General features: G+C 51.9%; 1 protein-coding gene across 22 annotated transcripts in view; it reads left to right on the top strand.

The window, feature by feature from the left end:
• Window positions 1-717: 717 nt before the first annotated feature.
• Window positions 718-23,563, top strand: part of LOC141734391 (excitatory amino acid transporter 4-like) — a 40,328-nt gene continuing 17,482 nt past the window's right edge. For 3 of the 22 annotated variants that reach the window (XM_074566111.1, XM_074566104.1, XM_074566094.1), the window contains exons 1-2: window positions 745-858; window positions 14,097-14,261. The gene's annotated coding sequence lies outside the window, so the exon portion shown is untranslated. Of the gene's footprint in view, window positions 1,027-1,304; window positions 2,223-14,096; window positions 14,262-14,408; window positions 22,112-23,563 lie in introns of those variants that run through there. The other 19 variants (XM_074566116.1, XM_074566108.1, XM_074566101.1 and 16 more) reach the window with 14 other exon arrangements.

Here is a 23,563-nt window from a genome sequence, read left to right on the forward strand (position 1 = left end):
GCTCCAAGCCCCAGCCAACCTGGCCTTGAACCCCTCCAGGGATGGGGCAGCCACAACCTCCCTGGGAAACCTGTAAGCAACACCTTCATACGTTGGTATGTGGGATATCCAAGCACCACAGCATCACCTGAGCGGTCCGGGAGTGCACTCCCAGCAAGGCAGTGCGTCTGCAGGATGCCACACAGCGCCGTGCAAGAGCAACCACACGGTGAGCAGCTCTGCAGCTGGATCAGCCTGGGCCAGCAGACACGGCAGCAAGCACGGCATCGGCGCCATCCCCGTGCTGGAAGTCACAGCTGTAGCGCTCAGGGCTCGGAACAGAGCTCGGTTGGCCTTTCCCAGGGACGCCAGCGCATGATTGTGTGCTCTGAGAAGGTCCTCCTGTTTTGGCTTTGCAAATGGTTCATTGTTAATAGCAGTCAGCATTAGTATCAGGTGTAGTCAATTTTATCCCCAGGACAAGCTCTGCCTCCCTCAGCTCTCAGTGTTGCAACACCCGACTTCAGGCCTCCGGGCTGCTTTCTGCTTTTGCCCTCCAGCAGCTCCTGCTGCCGTCAGCTGCCACTGCCCCATGTCTCCCGGCAGCAAGGGAGCAGGGTCTGGGCCCTGCCAGCTGTCTGCTCTCGCCGTGCCGCTATCTGTGCATAGTGCTGGCCCGGGAGATAGCCCTGCGCTGCCACAGCTTGTCCCAGCCCCGGCTGCCAGCCCGGCCCCGTGCTGGAGGGGTGGCAACGGGGGGGCCTCGCAGACGGGGGCTGGTAGACATCACAGGCGCAAGAAGGAATCAGGAGCGAGCCGTGGATGTGATCCTTCTGGATAACTGCTCCTCTCCACACCGTCTCTTTCCATCTCCAAGAGGTTGGTGCCTGGCTTTACTCCGCAAGTGGGAGTTTGCAGATGCTGTCGTTGAACCTGGGCAAGCAGGGGCTGGTTCCTGAGCAAACCTGGGCTCCCCCAGCTTCCCGAGCCCTCCACAGGCTTTGCTCCAGGGCTACAGCCTGAAGGTACGGTGAGAACCCTGGAAAGGTAATGTTCGGATTGCTCCTCAATTTTGTGTGGAGATTTTGTTGTTATTCATACAGGAGATCCCAAATGTGGGCAGGGCTCCTGGTCCAGGGAAGCATTAAAGGCGCTACGGGACTTGCAAAGATCAGGAAACACTCTTTCTTACTCCTGGTTTTCAGAGATTTTTGTGCCCTTTCCCATTGTCACAGGAATAGGCGATGAGGGAGATCTCTAATATAATTTGTTCTTACAAAGTTCACACAAATCCAGGTTTTGTGAACAGATGCTCACACACTGCTGACCTTGGAGAGGCAGCTTTGCTTTGGGCTTCCTGTGGGTAAAGGCAGGGTACCGACCGTGTCGCTGCGCTCGCTCCAGTCTTTCACATTTCCTATCGCAGCTATGCAAGATACGCATTTTAACCACAACTCAAGAAGTCATTTTTGTGCTAGATCCCTGAAATGCTGGTCAGACCGAGAAAGCACCACTTCTTTAAATTTTAGTCCCTCTTCTGATAACATATTTTAAATTAGCTGACCTGAAAAGTACTAACAGACCTCCCCCATCAAACTCTTTTTTGAGGCAATGTTTTAAACCTGTGGATGAAACTTATATATGCATCTAAAAACCTGTCGTCTAAGGGGAACCATCTCACGGAATTGAAGCCTTATTAATAACCTCGTTACTTAGTCCCTAAGTAAAACCCTGCAGAGAGCACTGCTTCCCTGGGCCTCGCTCCCCTTCCGTCAGCGCCAAGAGCGGGTTATTGCTGCACGGGGGGACGTTGGATCCCTTGGATAATTGTGGAACTGCTTGTTCCGCGTTTCCTTGTGCCTCCCGTGATCAGACGCAGGGGGGTGGGGTGCCTTGTGGCCGCTAGTGAGTGACGCTCCGTGTTTTAGGGGTGTTACAGGGAAAAGTCTGAATCATGTTTCTTTCTTGATTCGCTGCTTAGATCCAAAGGTTTGTGTATTGTTTCATGGCATAGTACTACAAACCAGCAAACGTACATTCAAAGTGCGAAGCATAGTTTCCAGGATTTACAGCTGTCTAATTCCCATGGGATTTATTCCCATTGGTCAGCACCGGGTGCATGCTGGTGACCCGAGTGACATTGTAGCATGAGGCTTTCTGCCCAGACGCTCGCAGGCTTTCTTCCTCCCTTTCTGACGGGGGATTAAACAAACCTACAGCGAGCGCCGCTGCAAATTCAGAAGGTAAGAGCATGTGCACGGGTGGGAATATGCCAAGAAGGTGGAAAAACGTGAGCAAATGAGGCAGAGACAGGGATGGGAGCTGGGAGCACATGAACACTCAGATCGTCAGCCAGTCGGGATTCCTTCAGCGTTGAAAGGCTAGCGTTTATCAGCATTACTTCATAATTCATGGTTTGATGGTCTCTAAGTAAGAAGAGGCTATTGTAAGTTGTTTGACCGATTTTATGGAATTTAGCGCGTTTTGCGTTAGGCGGGGGTGAGGAGAGGTTGTCTAGAGCTGATCACTTAGCAGAGGTGCAAGGAGTGAAAGCATCAGAGGAACTGGTTTCTGGTGCTCAGCACGGCCAGAGCTGGAGGAGAGGTCAGTTCTGCCGGCATCCCCGTTCCGGAGCCTCACCCTTCATGTTGCTCTGTATTGACTGTCAGCAGTGCTAAAAAAAACGTTATTAAGCGGAGCAAAGGAGGCAGGCCACTGGTCCAGAGCTACCTCTTATCGCAGTGCTAAACGAGGGTTGAGCAGATAGTGCAGGTATCCTGGAAAATGTGGCACAATTCATGGGAGCAAAGCAGAGCCGTAGCCTGGCGAGCAGATAAACACACCGCTGGCAAGGTTTGCTTCCCAAGTGCTTCAGCGTGGTCTGCTGCGACGAAGAGGAGTGGAATTTTCCAGCTGGTTAGTCAGACCGCGCGTGCCACGCTCCTGGCTCCCCACCGTGGCTGCTTGCGGATGCCCGTTTAGCTGCAGGCTATGAACTGTGAGATTTCTCAGGGGCTTCTCCTAGGTCAGGAACAATCACTGGAAAAGTAGATCAGAGAGCTCACAGAGGAGGTGGCCTGATAAGCTGGGAACGTGCCTTCCCTTTGGCTCAGTTTCTGTAATGAGCTGTGAGACAGTTTGCGTCGCCTCCGTTGACAGGGTGCAGCCAGCACCACTCCAACCTTCTCTGTGCAATGGCTTGGGCCCTGCGGTCCTGCCCGACACCCACCGGCGCGTGGGGCCACCGCTTCACCCATCTGCTTTTTGATCCGTGATAGGGGATGAGGAGAAGACTCCCTTCCGGGGAACTCAGCGAGGGTGCTGGGTTAGAGGCAGAAGGGATCCTGCAGGGCGTGATCACCCTTTACAGCCGTGCTCCGTGTTGGCAGGGGACAGGCAGCTGGAAACACCCTCCTCTGGGTGACCTTCTGGATGACAGCCCAGTATTGTGTGTACGCGCTGCCCGGGAGACCCGGGCACCAAATCCGTGCGGTCTCGGTGGGTGAAAGGTGTCCAGCAGACCCTTCTGCACCACCGACTGGGGGAAAACTGTAACTGAGACACCACCTCTGGAGAACTGTTTGAAGGAAAGGCCATACTTTCCCATGAAATACTTCGAAGAGATCAAAGATGTAACAGGAGGTGAAATGCTTATAGAATCATAGAATCTTCATGGTTGGAAAGGACCTTTGAGATCATCGAGTCCAACCAAACCCCCTCCAATCTGTGCCACTAGAGCATGCCCTGAAGTGCCAAATCTGGAGGTTTCTTAAACACCTCGAGGGATGGTGACTCAACCCCCTCCCTGGGCAGGCTGTTCAGTGCCTGACCACTCTGTCAGTAAAGTCATTCTTCCTGATATCTAATCTAAACCTCCCCTGCCGCAGCTTCAGACCATTTCCTCTGGTCCTGTCATTATTCCCCTGGGAGAAGAGCCCAACACCCACCTCTCTGCACCCTCCTTTCAGGGAGTTGTAGAAGGCAAGGAGGTCTCCCCTCATGAAGCTCAACATTTTCAACTGTTAATGTGAAAACTGGTTTATTGACTTAACACTGCATCAATGTACTTACACCTCTAAAAGAATGATCTGACAGAGATCTTGCTGACTGGGCAAGATCCACAGATAGGCAGATAGCTAAATACGACTTTGATATAAGTACCATTCTCTGCCTACAATGGCAGATAGGCAAGGACATGCCTTTAATATCACCTGCAGTCCTTAAGAGGAGACCCTGTGTCTTTCCAGGAGATGCTTCACATTGGGAAGATGTGAAGATTCCTGCCAGATGCGGGAACCTTTCGGTTCTCCATTTGGGGACCTTAGGGCACGTCTCTACCCCAAGGTGAACGGGTGTTTTGTCAAAATTAGGAGCCTAAGAAACATGATAGAAGGGTGTCATAAAAACAGTGAAATAAAGTCTCTCCGGAAGAGAGAGGTAGGGGTGCTTTTCCTAGAGAGAACTTGAGGGAATGAAAGTCCATCAACGGTGGCTGAAAGCAGCTGGTTTTAGGGGATTCTGCAATTCTGTGAAGGAAACTGAGGGCATAGGTTTCCTCTAGAGCTCTGCTTTCTCTAAAGTCTTGTAGTTTTGAATTCTTCTCCTTCCAGAAAGCCAGTGAATAACTGGATAGGCTCCCAATGGAAAGCAAATTGCAAAATCAGACCCCAGAAGTCAATGCAACACTTGGGTCTGTAGTCTAAGATCTCCCTTGGGAGGAGAAGAGGAGGAACCACGTGAATCTACACTGAGGGAAGCGATGATTTGAGGGGGTATCTGGAAGAAACTTGGAGGTGCTGCTGCCCCAGTGACTGCCGCAGGCTTTTCATACGCCAGATCTCTTTTGCATTTTAGCCTCTAAGACTGTGTCTGCAGGTGCTGTATATGCATGAGTGCTTGCATATCAGTATTGATTAAGCTACGGCCTCTTGGTGTGTCAATGTCAGTATTACCATTAACATCAGTAAGTCCATTTCAGTTTCTCTACAGCAGCAGTTGACTGCTTCTTCCTAATGATCATGCATAATTTCTAGGGTCAGGTAGACCCAGGCTTATATAATTTGCCTGGAATTGTGGTGAATTCATCACCACCAGAAGAGAGTAATGCAGGTGCAGAAATTTTTCTAAATAGTATATTCCACTAAAAGATAATTAATTAACACAGGGCTATTCCTGTCCTGAAAAAGGAGGTCAGACTAGATGATCACAATTGGTCCCTTTTGTCCTTGTAATACATATACACACATACAGCAGTGGGAGCTGTGGGAGAAGAGCACAATGCCAATGGCAACGACGAAGAAAATGGTCCAAGTTAAATTTGGACAAATATATCATCGAAGCAGCATTAGTAAAGCTTTTCCATCCTGTTTTCCCAGAGGAGAGAAGGCAGACTCAGTCCACAGTAGTACCACACCAAGCTGCCTGAAACAACAGGAAGGCTTTTTGACTTTCTCTAGTTTGTACAACTCACTAATGCAGAATGCCCAAAAGAAAGGCACATGCCGCTGTTGGAAAGCCATGCAAGCCATCCCCCTGCGGGAATTAATTGCCAGTTCAGACATTCCAGGTTATAGATATGGAGCAGGGTGTACGTGGAGGTGCAGTATCGCGGTGTCTCATCCGCAGAAACAAATAATAATTGTGTCCGCTAGTCCTCAGGGCACTGCTGCTGCTGCCAAGAAATAGTTTCCTATTTTTGTGTTGCTTGGCTGCAGAAAAATTGGAGTCAAACAACACGGTATACCCTACATGCAGCTCTGCAGCTTCCCCTCCGCACAGCTGCTCCCCCGGCTACCATCGCTGTCCTACGGGATGCCACCACCCTGCCTTGAAGATTAAATTTCCCCCTCCATGGCTTCCCAGCGACCTGCTAACACCACTAAAGCCAGAGGCTGTTCCTGAGTGATTGCTTCCAATCTAATAACCTGTGCCTCCTGAGAGCCCAACCCTTATCCTGAAATTGGGTGGGATTCCCCTCTCACCAGCCATTCTTGGTCGCCCCATCCCCAACCGGCCGTGGTGGCAGGGAGCCTGGGGAGCCGGGGAAGGGCAGCAGGGAAGAGCTGCTGGGGAGGGAATGGGGCAGAGAAAGGGCAAAGCGAGAAAAACTCCATAAAGGTGAATATCCCCAGAAAAGACCCTGGACTATGAAGAAACCACCTCAGATTTGAGCCTCACTATTTGAAAAGCATCACTCAGAAGGGATGGAGTGAGATCAGACAAGGCGGGAGAGATGAAGGGATAAGAAGAGATCGCATTCTTTTCACTCTATTATGGGTTTTCAGCTAACCTGGTAAGAATTGCCTCTTGCTGAGCGGATACTGGTTTTCAGAAATAAGGATGTGGAGGAAGGGACGGGGAAAGGCCCATCCATAGTATGTACCCTGCCTTCTCCCTCCTCCCAGGGCAAGGCACGTCCATCTTGTGCTGCATTGAACACTACCCTCTCCACGGCAGGAAACATTCTCCCTGAATGAATTTGCATGTGAGAGTTTCAGTAAGAAATAATATCTTTGTAAGGGCAATCCCTCCTGGGAGCGATGCCATCCCTCATTCTGGCAGGATGCGTTTCATAGTGCTTCGAACGGGGTATGGCGATGGGCCCTGAGAAATGCTTCTACCTGCCGTGAATTCACTTGTGAGGTTGCCGTACGCACCTGTCCCTCGAGCAGCCAGAGCACACGGGCACGTCTGGAATTCAGCTGTCAAAACTTAGTGACTGCGAGAGAACTGCCTAGTGCAAAAAGAGACATCTCGCAGTACGTGTAAAGAGGTGGTTAACAGCTAAAATGCCGGTAGAGCGTAGAAGAGACAGCTCTGGCCCCTTGCTTTTTATGACTGATCTACTGCAGAAGCAGAAAGGGATTTTCTGGCCATCTTAACAAAGAATGCAAACTCTGCGCTCGTATACGACCAGTCAGCTGATGGCTGTCAGCATCCGCGTGGAAACTCTACTGCGCGCAGAAACTGCGCCAGCGAACAGGGAGAAACCTGGGAGCATGAGAACTGGGGAAGCTGCTTGGGCTGTACAAAGCACAGCCGAGCACAGACCGCAGGAGGCAGAGCGGTGGTGGGGAGGAAGGACAGAGGCAGTCTGCTCATGGAAGAAAACATTGCCACATGGACGTTAGAACTGTCTCCATGCTGCACAAACCATGGAAGAAAGCTGCATTCTGAAGTCATGGGTAAAATATAAAACAGGGTAGAGTTAAATGTATAAATACATCAAAGCAAGCCAAAAACAGGTCTTTAGAACCATCGAATGGTTTAGGTGGGAAGGGAACCTAAAGCCCACCCAGTGTCACCCCCTGCCCTGGGCAGGGACACCTCCCACCAGCCCAGGTTGCTCCAAGCCCCGGCCAACCTGGCCTTGAACCCCTCCAGGGATGGGGCAGCCACAGCTTCTCTGGGCAACCTGGGCCAGGGGCTCACCACCCTCACACCAAACAATTTCTGCCTCACATCTCATCTCAATCTCCCCTCTTCCAGTTTCAAACCCTTCCCCCTCATCCCATGGCTCCCCTCCCTGCTCCAGAGTCCCTCCCCAGCTTTCCTGGGGCCCCTTTAGGGACTGGAAGGGGCTGGAAGGTCTCCGCGGAGCCTTCTCTTCTCCAGGCTGAACCCCCCCAGCTCTCTCAGCCTGTCCTCCCAGCAGAGGGGCTCCAGCCCTCCCAGCATCTCCGGGGCCTCCTCTGGCCCCGCTCCAACAGCTCCGTGTCCTTCTGCTGTCGGTGCCCCAGCGCTGGAGGCAGCACTGCAGGGGGGTCTCCCCCGAGCGGAGCAGAGGGGCAGAATCCCCCCCTCGCCCTGCTGCCCACGCTGCTGGGGATGCAGCCCAGGCTGCGGGGGGTTTCTGGGCTGCCAGCGCACGGTGCCGGGGCGTGTGGAGCTTCTCCCCCACCGACACCCCCGAGTCCTTCTCCTCAGGGCTGCTCTCCAGCCATTCATCCCCCAGCCTGGGTCTGTGCTTGGGATTGTCCCAACCCAGGTGCAGAATGTTGCACTTGGCCCCAACAGGACCTAGTTGAACTTCATGAGGTCCACATAGGCCCACCTCTGCAGCTTGTCCAGGTCCCTCTGGTTGGCATCCCTTCCCTCCAGTGTGTCAACCACAACACACAAGTTCTTTCTTTAGAAGGATCTTGTTTATGGCATGAAACTGAAATCAAGCCTCTTTCAAACATATCAGGCAGAACAACCTCTAGGCAGTTTGTAGTGCTAGTAGAAAGGCATGGGGCTGGAAGGAAGAGTCAGAGGTGGATTAGGGCAGGGAAGAAAAGCTAAATGACTGCTCACACCTCATGCTATGGGAATCCAGGTGAGTTTCCACCAGGGAGCCTTTTCAGGAGGGAGCAGGGGATTCATTCTCCAGTGGAAATGTCAGTAAAGTTTGCTGAGCAGTTTGAGAAAATGTTGTTTTTAAGACTTCGGGCATCACCAGAGCAACCACGTTAGGCATCTGCAGTTCATGCTGCCTCGGCCTGTACAGTAACATACAGGGATTTCTAAAAAAATGGTACAAAACAAATCACACGAACTCCTGAAACAGAGCTCCTCCTCAAATTGTGCAGCACAAGTTCCCTGTGCACCTGGGAGAAGCAGGGAGCATGAGCTGGGATTCAAAATAGCTGAAACGTCTCAATCAATCACATACATTCTCAGCAGAACCAAGGAGAAAATGAGGGCACTTTTGAATGAGAGAAACTTCAGGAGCTCACAAAAGTTTGTCTCATGCATCACTTGAAACTACTCAGTCAAAAATTTGGGGTAATAATTTTTGTCCTGGGATATACCACACCAGAAGGCCGTGCCACCATATAGTGAGACCTGGACAGGCTGGAGAGCTGGGCGGAGAGAAACCTTACGAAATTCAACAAGGGCAAGTGTAGGATCATACAGCTCAGGAGGAATAACCCCCCACACCAGGACAGGCTGGGGGTGACCTGCTGGAGAGCAGCTCTGTGGAAAGAGACCTGGGAGTCCTGGTGGGCAACAGGATGACCATGAGCCAGCAATGGGCCCTTGTGGCCAAGAAGGCCAATGGCATCCTGGGGGGCATCAAGAAGAGCGTGGGCAGCAGGTGGAGGGAGGTCACCCTCCCCCTCTGCTCTGCCCTGGGGAGGCCGCCCCTGGGTCGTTGTGTCCAGTTCTGGGCTCCCCGGTTCCAGAAGGACAGGGAACTGCTGGAGAGGGGACAGCAGAGGTGACAAAGATGATGAGGGGACTGGAACATCTATTTTATAAGGAAAGGCTGAGAGCCCTGGGGCTGTTCAGCTGGAGAAGAGAGGACCGAGAGAGGATCTCATCAATGCTCATCAATATCTAAAGGGGGGGTGTCAGGAGGATGGGGCCAGGCTCTTCTCAGTGGTGCCCGGGGACAGGACAAGGGGTAACGAGCACAAACTTGCCCATGGGAAGTTCCATCTCAACGCGAGGAGGAACTTCTTTGCTGTGAGGGTGGCAGAGCCCTGGCACAGGCTGCCCAGAGAGGTGGTGGAGTCTCCGTCTCTGGAGACGTTCCAACCCCGCCTGGACGCGTTCCTGTGCCACCTGCTGTGGGTGACCCTGCTGTGGCCGGGGCTTGGACGCGATGATCTCCAGAGGTCCCTTCCAACCCCGACGTTCTGTGATTCTGTGATATACCATTTTTTAACTATCGCTTTCATTGTCCAATCAGAAATTCTAAGCAAAATGTCCTGGCAGGTGCTGTCAGGGAGACCTGCATCGCGTGCTCTTTCTCTTTTAGCCCTCCTTGGCCTTTGCTCTCCCTCCAGGCTGCATCAGGGATGATGCACTGTGGCAGCTCGGGCAAAAAAATTATCATGAGAGGCACTCACATGAAGAAATATTACAGCTCAGATGGGAGTTGACTTACATCATTCTGATCCAAAACAAAACATTTCTTTACATTTCTGAATTTTCCTGAACCTCACGTGTTGCAAGAGTTGAAATTTGGACCTTTTGTTCCAAAATAGGGCAAAAATAAATGTTGAAATATTGGCATTTCCCATAAGGAAATTCTGTTACTTGAGCAGCTCTGTGAAGCACAAAGGAGATTAATTTGCAGAAACTCTGCTAACTTGGAATGAAGGTCACAGCTGCATAACTGCACGCTGCTCCCTGGGCCAAGTGAGCAGTGCAGGACACACAATTAATCCCAACCCCCAAATTAAGGTTACTGTAACAAGGAGAACAAGACCACAGAATTGCAAAATCCAGGGAAGGAAGGGTTGTCGGATTGCTTAACATACAAGAAAATCACATCTTCCCCCATGACAATTAGCAGCTGGGAATATCCCAGTGGCTTTCTACACCCCAGCGGAAAACATCCGTGTTCCTACGACACGGCTAGGTAAGGGTGGTTCACGTGTGTCCTCCCACTTGTCCTCGCGTTCAGGCGACAGGACTGCATGCACTTACACCTGCAATTCATCACAGCACGCTCCTTAAGGGGTGTTTTTTTCAGCGGTTCGGAGAAATTGAGCCCTTACAAAAGGCTAAAGGCAGTAAGTGCTTATTGGAAGACACTGAAACCATGGGACTCCTGCTTGGGTTTTTCTAACCCAACCCTTGGGTTTTTGAACCCAGCCCTTGGGTTTTTCTAACCCAGCCCTGCAATCTCAATGCCTCATCCAGGTTGTGTATAGAAACTGAATTTGCCATAACCGCGCGCTAACAGAGCTTCACGTGTGGGTTTTTTCCGTATCATTACAGTATGGGTCAACACTTAGCCCATTTTTAGGTGTTTTGCTTTTTAAAGATCCAATAGATAATCAATGTCTTTCTTAAAAAAACAAAGAGATGATAAAGAAGTTCTACTGGACCTGCAAATCTCTCTTTTCGACACACAGACCCTCTGTAAAAATCTGCCTCAAGAGTCCTTTGCCCAGAACTTTCCTGGTTTAGGACTGGGGTCTAAGTTGTGCTGAGATACAGACTGAGGGCACGTTTAAAGAGGGAGTGGGTGCAAAACAAACTACCCTGTCCCTATGTAACATTTTTAGTCTAGTTGTGAGATTAGCGTAAATCATTTTGAAAGGTGCTTTGTGGGGAAAATCACCAGGCAGCCGATTTGGGAAAACTATTTTCAGGCCGTTTCCCAACAAGCCCTTCCTTTATCTTCAAAGGGCTGCGCGAGGGTAGCATCAGAATACCCTTTATAGGGTGACTAAGGGACATGAGGCGCAGTTGTCGTGTCTTTTCTCAGCACCTCTCACGAGGGTGACATTGTGAGTTTCCTTTTGCCCGTCGTTGATAACTTACGGTATCACGTGGCCTCTGCGCGTTGTGGATGATCAAGTGTGCACTTGTGGAAAGAGGAGACACCTGGGGGTAGCAGGGAGTAGCTCACCGTGGGGTTTGTTCCCCAAGGATTGGTGCACCCTGAAAAGGCTCTGCCTGAGCATCGGGCACCTCCAGCCCGAGGGAGCAGAGCTCTCCTCCTCCATAGCTTCAGACTGCTGCTCCGAAGGTGTCTGGAAACTGCCACACGTGCAAGTCGAAAGGAAACATGGAAAAAGTTGCTTAAGGAGAAGGCTTAAGGCATTCGTCACTGTGAGTTTATGGCTGAAAAAGGCCTAGAGGTATTCACCTGGGGATTAAAAAACTGGGTAGGACTTAGCATAGATTCTTGGGGCCAAGCTGAACTGCAGGGATAGGGAGTGGAAAAGGGCAGTGATTCACTGTTAGCCAGCCATTTCTCCCTGAGGTAGGCTCAGGGACTCACGCACCGGTTGAAGGATGGCCGTGCGTGTGGCGGCTCTGCCCCTCTCTGGATAGTGCCAGAAATGCACTGAGCCCAAGGAGCTCTGGCTGCTGCAGGTCACCCAGCCTGGAGCAGACAGCCAGCGGTGGCGTCGGGCACCCTTCTGTACCAGCACCCGCTGAGCAGGGGCACAAGGAACGAGAGATGTCCTTTCCCTGGGACAACCTCCCCCGCGGCCGATGCTCTGACCCGGCAGAAGGAGCAAAGGAGACCGGCCGTGCCCCCGGCTGTGCCGCTGCCATCCACCTCCGTGTCCCTCTGGGGCTGGACTGGCCCGCGGCCACATTTCCGCAGGAGCGTTTTGGGCGGGTGGTGCAAGCAGAGTGCTGGAGTCTATCCCCCATAACCAAAGGCATTAATTTGGGAATAAAACTATCTTCTTGTGCAGCCCATTCCAATATGCGCTTTGCTGGAAAGGTGACTGAAACTTTGCTTGGGTTTCCAGCCCCAGCTGACGCTCGCATGACCTGAGACCTTGTGCAGCCTTCAATGGGGAGATTAGTGCCATTTCCTCCATTTACACATGAGCAACCAAGCCGCGTGAAGACCAAGCAGTCTGTCGGCTGCAGACAGTGTGTCCTTGCCTCCTGATGCAGCAATGGCCTGTGCCCGTGCTGATTTGGCAGATGGAGCAAGTTAAAACGAGGGAGAATGACAGAGATAGTCGAGACCCCAGGCTGCAAATAACCCATCCAGTGAAGCTCCATCTAATCACTGTCCTGATTTACTGTTGGACTTGATGATCTTAAAGGTCTTCCAACCTAAATCATAGAATCGTAGAATAGTTTGGGTTAGAAGGGACATTTAAAGGCCATCTAGTCCAGCCCCTCTGAAAAGAGCAGGGACATCTTCAACTAGATGAGGTGCTCAGAGCCTCGTCCAACCTGACCTTGAATGTTTCCAGGAACGGGGCATCTACCACCTCTCTGGGCAACCAGGGCCAGGGGCTCACCACCCTCAGCATAAAAAAATTTCTTCCTTATATCTAGTCTAAATCTTCCCTCCTTTAGTTTAAAACCATTACCTCTTGCCCTATCGCAACAGGCCCTGCTGAAAAGTTTGTCCCGAGCTTTCCTGGAGCCCCTTTTAGGGACTGGAAGGGGCTCTAAATTCTCCCCAAGCCTTCCCTTCTCCAGGCTGAACACCCCCAACTCTCTCAGCCTTTTTCACAGGAGAGGTGTTTCTATGATTCTATGATTAATATCTGCAAAAAGCCAGTCGGTGTTGGGAGTTGTTCCCTGTAACCTGGGCTGAAGAGGTCTAGCTCTCCTCTTCCCATGGAGCCTGATTGTGGACAGAGGGCTCGGGGGGATTTTCAGTTCCAGGACCCTCTGTCAGATGAGCCTGACGCTTTGGCTTTGACCTACCCCTCGCTGGATGAGTTCAAACTCTGTGGCACGTTCTCGCTGCAGAGGCAACACGTGGCGGTTGGTGTGCTGAAGCTGGAGCCCGCAGCACAGCCCCTGCACTGGTGACACATGAATTAAGGAGAAGTCAGGAAACGACCGAGTCACGTCCCCTGGGAGTCACGTATCTGGGAGGAATAGAAAGAGAGGTGCTGTTGTAACCTTGGTGCTGGGGCTTGGGGTTTGGACATAATTTTTCCCTCTGCCCCATTCGGAGGCCGGGACTGGCTGTGTGGTGCTCACGCCTGCCAGCCGGCCGGTGTTTGTAGCATAGTGCATTGATGGAAGTTTTGAAATGCAAGACTTCTACCAAAGAAACTGCGGCAGGAATCAATATTTAAGAGATCAGTGAGGAAAGACAGTGGAAGTTTTGCCTGCTTCCTTGAAAGCAGCATCTGGCTCCCTGGCAGACTGTGTTGCTAACGCATTTCCTTGGCACGTGCAGTGAATTGATTCCTCCTTGTGACTTGCCCGATATAGCAATGGGAGAGTACAGCGATTCGGCTGAGGCACAGACACATGTCGTGTCCCCCCCTTAGGAAACCCCAGGGATGTATCTGGATCTCTGAGGTCCTGCTGACACAGCCTGGACTGGTGAAGGACCTGCCCCTTCGGGGTACCCAGCTGTTGGGGCTGGCTGGATCTCGGCGTGCAGCCACCCTCCTGGAAGGATGGGGCTGAGGGGCAGGGGGGGATCTGGCTCTTGTTTAACAGCCCCGCGCTCTGTTACCGCCGACAGCTTGTGCGAGGAAGCAGAAGGAAGTGCGAAAACGCCGGTAGTGTTAAATCCAGTATGGACTATATGCAACATCATGGTGACAGGTGCTTTCTGTCCTCTGGTCTCCTGCAATCATCGAAGATTTTTTCAGTCTCCTCCTACACGCCACTCCCCCACCCCCCACTGCCATGTATCCTGAGCATATTACAGTCTTCCTTTCCTCTCTCAGGAGGTACGGCTCAGAGCTCTCGGCTAACGCTGTACCTTTCTAAGGAGAAAATCCTGCGTCCTGCCTTTGAGCTTAAAGAATTAAAGAACGAAACAGCTCAGAGTAATCACCCAAGACGAAAAAGACCTGCTGCCCTTCCTGCTCGACAACCGGCACTTGTTCCAGGTGAGTGGTTTTGTTAGAAAATCTGAATGCATGAGTAAGAGCGGTGCCAGGCCCAGGGACTGAAGCAGGACAGGAGGATGGCAGGAGATTTCCTTGGGCATACGCACGAGAGAGCAGCAGGGGTAGCTTTCAACCTGCTTTAGGACAGGGGACAGCCCAGAGGGGAGTGCGTTAAAAGTGGGACTGTATGTTCTGGGCCGGGGTGAAATGCCTGGTGAGCAGCTAGAGAGAGACAACCTCACCACAGGACCTTACCACGAGTAGGGAGCAGTGGGGAGAGCGGCGCTTGTCCTCCCAGTATCGAACTTCAGCCAGAAACCAGCTGATCAGCTGGTCATCAGCGGTGGGCTGAAATTCCTGCCCGTTGCAGATTGCCCCCCCCTTAGCTGTGGCTCTGGCACGGAGATGGGTCAGTGGCCGGACCCTGGGCAGATCCGTTCTCCTCCTGGGTGGAGCGGTGGTAGGAGCTGGCTGGGAGGGAGCTGGCTGGTGGAATGGAAAATGGAGATGCCCTAGTGCTTCGCTGAGCAGAAAGCCCTGCCAGGGGCTGCTATAGCAACACAAAGATGGCTGAGTTCACCCGAAATTGGGCTTGTGAATGGAAGTTTTCAGCATAGGCACTCTGACTGCATCGCTTTCAGCTTGTGCTGTCCTTCCCAACGGGACAGGCTGCAAAGGATCCAACAGCGTGAGGGGTGAGGATGCCTCCAGCCAGGGCTCTGTGAGCCCTCTCTATCCTGGTCCTCAAGATTGAAAAAAGCCCCAGCTAATAGCACAGTGGCTGGATTCAATGCTGCGGACCACAGGCACTGAGCTACTGATGGGGGAAAGCGAGGCGGGAGAGGAGACATCCGCTCCTCCTTTGCCATCCTTGCAAAGATGGTCCCTGCAAAGCACTTATTTTACTCAGCTGCTGGTGGAGTGACTGTAGCGTCCTACCCTGGAGTGCCACTGATCCGCCCAAAAGCAAGTAGGACCTGATAGCTGCTAACTGCAATTGTCAGGCCGCTGAGCGGAGTCCTGAGGGTGAAGCACGGCCCTGCCTGCCTTCCCTTGAGCAGCCTGGCGCGTTTCTTCCTCGCAAGCACTGAGCCTTCCCTCCCTCCACGCAAGGACTGGCTGTTTAACTTCTGCCCTCTCACTCGGTGACCCAGCACCAGAAGCTGCCCGCCTTGGAGAGACGAGCACGGCTTGCGCAGGGACCCCTTGCCTTGCCCCTCCGTAGCTGCCCAGCTTGTGCAAAGCTCTTCCCAACCCCTCTCCTCCTGCAGAGCTTCCTCCCTCTTCTCCCGCTTAGGGTGCTTCCCCGCTGCTACCTGTGGAGACTTCCCTTCTTGAAAATCCTGCTCGGTTTTACGTGGAGCATAATAGCACAGTTTCCTTGGAGACAAGAGAAACAGTGGGCTCAAAAGTGCTGATTATTCCACAGTCTCTGGCTGTCTTTCAGCAACAACAGAAAAAAAAAAAAAAAAAAAGGAGTTGTGTTAGCAGAGGGAAGAGGGAGCCTGGGGTAGCTGTTGTCGGGGGGATGCCTGACTCCGACACGCTTTTCCAGGGTCATCCCTTTATCAGCAAGCCTTGCCCGCGTGCCACGCTCCGTGCCCATAGCCGTGGTGTGACAGGACGCGCTGTACTAACACCGCTGCTTTGGGATTGTATTGCCCCTCTTCCCCCAGTCCCTGGAGGCTGGTAAACCTGGGAGAGACTTTGCGGTGGGCATTTCTAATTTGGCTGACTTCTGTCAGCCCCAGGAGTAAAACCGACTAATTAGATTAACCCCTCGTGTGTTCTTCTATGCAGATTAGCAATAGCGGGACAATGATGCACCAGCACTTCCATTATTGTCTCCCATCCGTTTGTTCTGAGTAGCGACAACTGGGTTTGTCCCAGACAAGAGCCTGAACACCCTGGGGACTGGAGGTCTCCTCTGCTGTGTTGGCCGCACAGTTTTTTGCCTTCCTTGGGGTTGGTTATGTGATAGTTGGCTGACATCTCTTGGACACGTTAACCATCAGAAAGCCGTGCCAGCGTGCTGTAGGAAGGCAGAGGGAGCAGGGCATGGGCTGGCTGATGATGCTCTGCCTCATGAGGGCGCAAAGTGCAGGGCAAGAAGGCAGAGAAAGTCTTCACTTGAACCTTGCGTTTACTTTCTCCAACCCCACTCACCATGGCGAGAGTGCCCTGGAGTGCCATATCCTGACAGTGGTCAGGACTTTCCTTATGCCAGAGGAGTGAGTACCTCACAGCGGATCCTCTCGACCGACAGCCCCCCCTCAGCTGAGACCCCCCTGGAGATGATCTGCCCAACAGCCACAAATGGCACTCGGCCGTTTCCATGAAGTAGCATGTTCTTGTTTATCTTTCAGTGTGCCGCAAGAGTACTGAGCAGAGGTTAGTGAGCTAGAGAAGAGCGGGGAACCAGACCATCGCCCCGTACTAATTATGCCTGTAAATCAGCTCCAGGACACTGGCTGGGGACAGGGTGCATCAGTGCTCTCTGAAAAGTCCTGTAGAGCCTTCTCTCACAGCCCATCAGCAGAAGATGGGGGGATCACAGCATTGCTGAGGTTGGCAGGGGCCTCTGGAGGTCATCTAGTCCACTCCCCCCCTGCTCAAAGCAGAGTCAACCACAGCTGGTTGCTCAGGACCATGTCCAGTCAGCTTTTGAATATCTCCAAGGATGGTGTCATGGTTTTGGCCGGATTGGCCAAGCAGAACAACAGATGGCCCCTCCCCCCATCTCTCCTCAGAGAGGAGAGGAAGAGATTAAGGAGATTTACGAGTTTAGAAAAAGAACTAAACTACTTTAATGAAAATAATAATAAGTAAGGAAATAGTAAATAATAATAGAATAATAAAAATTAAAGAAAAAAAAACATATACAATAGATACAAAACCGTATCCAGCTCCCAGGATGGCGATCGCGTCACCAGCAGACACAGGGAAAGTCCCAGACTGGAGTCAGCAACGGACGGGAGCTGAATTCCGGAACTAGAGTCAGGAATGCTGGGATTGGGATCAAAGGCAGACGGACAGACAGGGTCCTCCTCAGACGTCGGCCATTGAAGAAAGAACGAGCCAGAGCCCCCTTGCCCCTTTGATCCCTCAGCTTTTACACCGAGCGTGGTGCAGATGGGATGGAATACCCTGATGGTCGGTTTGGGGTCCCCTGTCCCGTCTGCTCCTCCCTGCAGGTGGGACCCCTCTGCGCTTCTCCGCTTCCGACCCTCTAACGGGGCAAACGGCGAAGTTCGCTGCCCTTGGTTGGTACAGCAATAAGTATAAGCAAGAGCCTCTGTGCGCACCGTTCCTTGGTACAATCAGGTCTTACCCCTCTGAGAGTGAACAGTTTCTGAACAAGATGCTGTTAATTTCAGACGTTAGTCAGTTAGAAGAGGCCCAGCTAAAAAGTAAAATTACAAATCAGAAAATTGGTTCTGTTTTACCTCAAATCAGGACAGATGGAAACCCCACAACCTCTCTGGGCAACCTGCTCCAATGTTCAGTCTGCCTTACAGCTAAAAACTTTCTTCTTATGCTTAAGAAGAATTTCCTGGTACTTCAATTTGTGTCCACCACCTCTCACCTGGTCACCGGGCAACACTGAGAAGGGTCTGGCACTGTCTTCTTTACACCTTTCCTTGAGGTATATGTTGATAAGATCCTGCCGAGCCTTCTCTCCTCCAGGCTGAACAGTCCCAGCTCTCTCAGCCCATCCTCATGAGAGATGCTCCAGCCCCTTCTTCATCTTTGTGGCCCTTCCTTGGACTCTCTCCAGTGTGTCCATGTCTCTCTTGTACTGAGGAGCCCAGAACTGGACACAGCACTCCAGGTGTGGCCTCACCAGTGCTGAGCAGAGGGGAAGGATCACCTCCATCAGCACAAACACAGCAGAGTTTCTGGACCCTAGTGCTGGTCCCACCTGGGACTTCCAGGGAGCTCTGGGTCCCAGGGGTGATGTACTGGATGGAGGCCCTAAGAAAAGGCTCCACTGCTCTTAGTGGTTCGCAAGCATTTAGTTTCATCTGGACCATTTAATGTAGTCAAACGCATTTCCTCTTCACCCAGCACAGTTTAATCCTGACCGTGGCCTGGAGAAAACCAGACCAAAGACCTTCTGCAGTTTCCCCTCGTGCTCAGAAAGCTGGCAGCCCGGTGACCCCGGAGGCCGTTGCATGTGACTGGAGTGAGGGCAGAGCCGTGCGCAGGCACGGCGTAGATTTATTTCCCATATGCTTAAATGCAGTTTCTGTTCCTGTTGTGAAGATGTCCTAAGACACGCGAAGCTCCGTTTGGACAGTGAGGTTTCCCCCGCTGGTTACAAACACACCGGTGAAACGGGTTCTCTGTGGGCAGCACAAACTCTGCTCTCCCTGGCAGAAACTCAATTCATCGTCGCTACGCAGAACGGCCCTTCTCTGGCCAGGCCTGACCCCCTGGGGGCAGTTCCCAACATGGAGCCAGACCCTCTCTTAGCTGTGTAGCTCTGCACACGCAGACGCAGCCCATCTCCTCCAGCTCCCCCCTCCAAAATCCTGCCCCCAGACGCAGCCCTGTGGAGACACAGCCCTGGGCACTACGCGGCGCCAAGCGCTGCCCCGTTTCCGACACCATTCCTGCGGGGCTCCGCAGAGCTACCGCAGACGCCAGGAAGGAGGCAGCCGGAGAGTCCGCGTGCCTGCCCGGGCACTGACCGGGCTCGTGGCCCATGCATTCCCGCGGAAAGATTCCCCTTAACCCCCGCTGACAGCCCGCTCTGCACCGCTCAGGGGGAACCTGCCCGTGGGGCTCCCAGCGGTGCAAACTGCCCCGACACACAAGTGCAAAATCTTTTGCCGCATGAAGAAAAACAAAACAAAACAAAACAAAAACCCCAACCTTAAGAAATACTTACAGTCTGCTTCTCGATGATGCTATTTCCATAAGTGAGTGCAGGAACAAAGTCAAACAGTGGTTGTTTGGGTTTTTTTTTTCTGAAGCTCAAGCCTGCACAAAGCACAAAGTAAGAAGAAATGGAAGGCTTTCACGGTTGCTTTCTTAGAATCTGAGTTAAAGGCGAAATTCTTTCAGCAAATGACTTAAAATTTGCCCCCATAATTTCATGTTTTTCTGTTGTTGTGACACAGCAGATGTGCATGTAGATTTCTGAGCACTAAAAAAAAAAAAAAAATACAATTTTGACCATTTAATGGTTTTGAGCATTTAATGTCGCAACATAAAAGCCGTATTACTCCGCACCAGCGTAATTCCTGCCTGGGCACTTTATCACAAGACAAAAGTCCGAAATGCCAACCCCGTACCCTCGGGGCCAACTCCAAATACCTGCCCTCCAAGAAAGCCTGGTCAGGGAGCGGCGCGGGTGACCGGGAGCGGAGCACGAGCAGAGGGCCGGCAGGGCAGGGTCTGGCCAGCGAGGACGTAGCCGCGTGGTGCCGGAGCAAGTCAAGCAGGGCAGGCCCGGGGATGCCACGCATCCTCTCTGAGATGGAGTGTGCTCTATATTTGTAGGTCATCGTAAGACCATTTTCTTTTCTGTCCCCTAATTTCTTCCGTAATAATTCCTTTCACTGTTTTTCTACCCGCCTGTGCTTTCATGTGATATTTCCAATACCTTTTTGAGTCACGAGAGTGTACAGTTAAGAGTTGTTCTTCCTGTGTTTGCTGCTTTTCACTTATCCACATGGCAGTTCATCTTCCAGGTGCCTTGTGAGCAGACGAGCAGCTCAGCGCGCTGCACCGTGTCTTAGTGGACCTCACAACCGAAATCTCTCTATTGGCAAGAACAGCCATTGAAATTCTACCCATTTTGGTTTCGTCTGTCGCCACAAGTGATCGTAACGGGATCTTCCCTTTCACCCCATGATGTTAAAAACCTTCCCTACAGGATCCTTGAGAAAAGTTTTTAAAGAAATCTAGTTGCTCTGACGCTGAGGTTGTATTCTTACTGGTAGGGTTTTTTCTTCAATTAGACGCATTTGAAGATTGCCTTTTGCTTCTGCTGCTCTCCCGGGTTCTCCATTTTAACAAGCTGGCCTTTTCCCTGGGAGAGGGGCATGGATAAGGACGGGGGGGGCTGTGTGGTGTTAAGGAGTCTGTAGTCAAAGCATACATTCGAGGTAATGGATGAAGTTTCTCTGCTTTGGGCAATGTTTTACTCTCGGTTTCTAAGTTTGGAGCCGCTCGGTTCCCTGTGTTTCAGGGCACGAGGCTCTCCCCACATGCCACCAGGCTGCAGCGGAACGATGGAAGCAGAGCAGAGAGCTCAGCCCATCCGCCGGGGCTGTTCCCTCGCCGTCCTTACCACCGCAGACAGACCGGCACACTCCGGGTTGCACCCAGCATTCCCCATTCTGCAAATGGGGGACAAACTTCCCAAAAAACATTCAGTGGGTTGTCGCATCAGGGCATAACACAGAATCACAGAATGTCAGGGTCGGAAGGGACCTCTGGAGATCATCTCCTCCAACCCCCGGCCACAGCAGGGTCACCCACAGCAGGTGGCACAGGAACGCATCCAGGCGGGGTTGGAATGTCTCCAGAGACGGAGACTCCCCCACCTCTCTGGGCAGCCTGTGCCAGGGCTCTGCCACCCTCATGGGGAAGAAGTTCCTCCTCATATTTGCATCCCCTTGTCACAGATCTGAGAAGAGCTAGGATACCCTTCAAAAAATGAAAGGGGTTTCATGTCCTTACATTGCCCATGTCCTTCTTATGATAAAGGGGTATTTAAGGACAAGGGTGCACATGGGGGCCAAAAGTGTGCAACTTGTGACAAGGGGATGCAAGTATGCCCCGATGCTACCACACTTGGTCCTCCACCAAAACCACCTCCTGGTGAGCCAGAACTTTATTACCTTCTGCCTTTAAAATATGCTCGTGGGGAGGTGCTGGATGCTGGATGGTTTCAGCTCTTCTGATGTTGGCTGCTTTAGCAGAGACAAGTTATAAAGAGGAGGGCTGTCCTTCAACGTACAGTACCAGTTGGAACAGATGCATCTCCGTCGATTCAGAGATTTCCCATTTTCCAGCTCTTCCTAGGTCCTTAAGCACTGTTGTCCTCCTCCCCCCATGCTGGAAGCCTTCTCCCTGGGTAGATGGGAAGATAACCACTGAACAATCTGCAAAGAGCAGAATAAAAAAAATATAGTGCAAAAGTCCTTCCTTCCCCATTTTTTACTTTCACCATCTTCTGACTGATGTCCCTAAAATAGCCAAAATTCCACTGTTTATGTGAAACCTCATTGCCAGGAACTAGGCATTAGTTTTGCAACACTGAACTTTCTTGCAAAATATCCTGTGCTTCCTGGTTCTAGCCTTGAAGTTACCTAAAAAAAATGCTCTCTCAGATGTCTCGGTGCTTTGGGCAGAGCGGAGACTGGAGAAGCAGCCGTGAATAGGAGAACCTTCACCAAGAGAGCAAAGCCACCGTCTTCCTCACAGGAAGGAAATTCCAAGCTATTGACAGACCCTTAATCTGGAAGGGCATTTTGGTGCCTTACCGCGGCAGTCTGAGAACTTCCAGCTGATGCAATACAGAATATTTACACAATTTCAGGCCAGCGGTGCAGAGGGAATGTGCTGTGGAGGGGCCGCTGTATTGCAAAACATGCAGATGGAGAAAGGGAGCAAGTCAGCAAGAGGGTGGGGACCTCACAGGAGCAAGTTCTGCTGGCGAGTTCCTTCTGCGCGATAAGTTTTGCTCCGAGAAGGCTGCTGAGCACATGGTGGGACATGGGATCAAATGACTGATCCTGAACTTTCCCGTATCAGAATAGAAATTTCATTTTGTTTGCATAAAAATATGCTTTCCGGTGCACGCGGATGGGGAGACACCTGGAGAAAAAGAGCAGGTGAGTCCCTTTATTCGTGTGGGTTCTTCTCCCACCTTCCCTGTATGGGAATTTGTGCTGTTGCGGTGGTGTGGTCCAGCGCTAAGAAAGGCAAGGTCTGGAGGAGAGGTGAGTCTGTGCTCCTGTGCTCCTGGTTCAGCGCAGGTCTCCTCGGGTCGCCGTGGCAAACGGGAAGCCTGGTTTGTGCGTGGCAGGCCCATGATGGGTGACTTCAGAGCCACCCGTGTGACTGTTCTCAGTTCACGAAAGAGACAGGAGCAAAACTTTGGCATGCGAAGTAACGCAGCACTTCACCTTACCAATGTGTGCTGGGCTGTTTGATGAAGAGCGAGTGGTTTGGGAGTAAGAAAGAGAGTTTGGGGGGTTTGAAACTTTCTTTGGTAGTTGTGCTATTGGAAGCGATTGCCTTAGGCGCTGTAGGAAGCTGCACTGCGTCCCTGCTGAGTGGAAACTAGCCAATGTTATTCCAGTCCTCAAAAAGGGCATGAGGGAAGACCCAGGGAACTACAGACCTGTAAGTCTAACCTCAGTTCCTGGGAAAATTGTGGAAAAGACTATACTGAGTACTATTGAAAAGCATTTAAAGAATAGTGCAATCATCAGGCACATGAGTCACAAAGGGAAAGTCCTGTAACGACTTTGATATCCTTCTACGATAACATCACCCACCCAGTGGATGAAGGGAAGGTGGTGGATGTAGTTTTTCTGGATTTTAGTAAGGGTTTTGATACTGTCCCTCACAGCATCCTTCTGGACAAGTTGTCCAATTGTGGGATAAGTGGGGTCACGGCGAGCTGGGTGAAGAACTGGCTGGATGGCAGGGCTCAAAGGGTTGTAGTGAATGGGGTAACACCTGGCTGGTGGCCGGTCACCAGCGGCGTTCCTCAGGGCTCAATCCTAGGGCCAATGCTGTTCAGTATTTTGATCAATGTTCTGGATGCAGGAGCTGAATGCCCCACTAACAAACTTGCCCATGATACCAAACCGGGACGTGCTGTTGACTCTCTAGAGGGACAAAAGGCCTTGCAGAGGGATTTAGATAGATTGGAGCATTGGGCAATCATCAGCGGCATGAAATTGAACCAGTCCAAGTGGCAGATTCTGTGTCTGGGACAGAGTAACGCCAGGCCCAAGTATAAATGGGGAGAAGAGTGGCTGGAGCAGCCCTGCAGAAAGGGGTGTGGGGGTGGTGAGCAGCTCAGGAGGAGCCAGCAGTGTCCCCTGGCACCAAGAGGGCAGCCGCATCGTGGGGGGCATCAAAGACAGTAGAAGCAGCTGGCCAAGGGAGGGGATTGTCCCGCTGTGTTCAACGTCTGTTCGGCCTCACCTGGAGCACTGTGTGCAGTTTTGGGCCCCACAATTTAAGAAGCATGTGAAGGTCCTTGAATGCTTCCAGAGGAGGGCAGCAAAGCTTGTGACAGTGCTGGAAGGCATGTCCTCTGAGGAGCAGCA

The sequence above is a fragment of the Larus michahellis genome, chromosome 23, assembly GCF_964199755.1.
Source record: "Larus michahellis chromosome 23, bLarMic1.1, whole genome shotgun sequence".
NCBI lineage: Eukaryota > Metazoa > Chordata > Aves > Charadriiformes > Laridae > Larus > Larus michahellis.